The sequence below is a fragment of the Etheostoma cragini genome, chromosome 18 (genome assembly GCF_013103735.1).
Source record: "Etheostoma cragini isolate CJK2018 chromosome 18, CSU_Ecrag_1.0, whole genome shotgun sequence".
NCBI lineage: Eukaryota > Metazoa > Chordata > Actinopteri > Perciformes > Percidae > Etheostoma > Etheostoma cragini.
Window position 1 is genome coordinate 4,188,761 of NC_048424.1, and position 1,820 is coordinate 4,190,580.

The window sequence follows — 1,820 nt, forward strand, 5'->3', positions numbered from 1 at the left end:
ACACACACACACACACACACACACACACACACACACACACACACACACACACAGCTTTATCAAACACACAGTGCAGCAGCAGCACAATCTCCTCTGGGAATTAAGTTATTTTAAATTCACAATTTAAAGTTAACTCAAAATAGGAATACATCTTTTGGAAATTTACCTTAATGGCTTAATTAAAAAAATTAAGAAAAATCCAACCTTTAAGGACATCAATTTTCTTTGTGAATGGATAATGTATAGTCAATAAATAAATGTTCTTCCTTAACATACAGTATACACCCCGCGGTGTTAAAGTGGCCGCCAAATTATTAATACCTTAATGCTTCTGTTATTTGAAACCATTTAAAAAGAAAAATCAAATGAAATTAAAATGATATTGAAATTAAAGAACCACAATTCAATGGAAGCAATCATTAATCTTGTATGTAAAGAACATGTTTACATGGATGTTTATGTTGTATGGGTTACACATAACATACATACGTCCATTTTTTTTCACTACCATTGGCTTTCATCTATTAATGCAACTTCATTTTATACATGTACATGTAGTTGGGGGACTCTACTCTTTTTGTGTGTCTGTGTGTACCTGTTTGTGTGCGTCTTTTTGTGAGTGCATCTCTGTGTGTCTCTGTGTGTGTCCCTGTGTGTGTGTGTGTCTCTTTTTGTATGTGTGCGTGTTTTGGTGTGTCTGTTTGTGTCTCTTTTTGAGTGTTTGTGTGTATGTCTGTTAGTGTAAATCTCTTTTTGTGTGTGTGTGCGTCTCTGTTTGTATGTGTGTGTCTGTGTGTCTGTGTGTGTGTCTTGAATTTTATTTAAAGTTTTTTTGTTTTATTTAAAATAAAAAGTTGTGTAATATTTTTATATATTAGTATTATTTGAGTCATTTCATTTAGTTTTTTTTCTGTTAAATTTTTGTGTATTTTGTACCAAGACTTTGTTACAGTAGAGATTAAACAAAACTGTGATTTTTTTACTTTTATTTTTTAAGTAATGTAAACATTTCTATTTTTGTGTAATCTTGAATATTCATATCCCCCCCCCCCGCCCATCACCAGCGGTGATAACTCATTGAGGCGCTGCAGCCTCCGGGGTCTGAACAGTTTGTGTTAACGACCGGTTACAAACGGGCTCTGGAGGTTTGAGAGGACGCCGTCCGCCAGGGGACCGACCGGCGTCCGCCAGGGGACCGGCGTCCCGCTGCCGCAGAGGACGGACATTTGTCTCCGACATGTTCTCCGATTCATCACCGCCCGGCTCACACATCTGCAACGTTCTGGTTGTACAGCTGACTTTAAAAATAATTTTAGTTTTGTTATGTTTGTGTGTCTCTCCATTTGTGTGTCTTTGTGTAGTTGTGTGTGTCTCTATGCGTGTGTGTTTTTCTTCTATTATTTATTTATTATTATCTATAAATATATATAATTTGTATTATCATAATATCATATCAATATCATAGTAATATCATTTCATTTAGTTTTGTTACATTTTTGTGTAGTTTATTAAGACATTGTTATAGAAGAGATTAAATAAAAATGTAATTTTGTAACTTTTATTTTGTAAGCAATGTAAACATCATTTTTGCATAATCTTGAATATTCATATTTTTATATTTTTGTTTTATTAAACAATTGTTTCTGCTCAATCCTTCCTGTGTGAGGAGCAGTGCTAATAATAATAATAATAATAATAATATAAATCAAGTTTTCATTTATGATTTTTTTTAAAACTTCACAGGCCACGGAGGAGGCGTTGACGGTGTTAAGTTTGAATTGAAAGAGATTTTACAGCCTTATACGATTTAAAGATCTCAT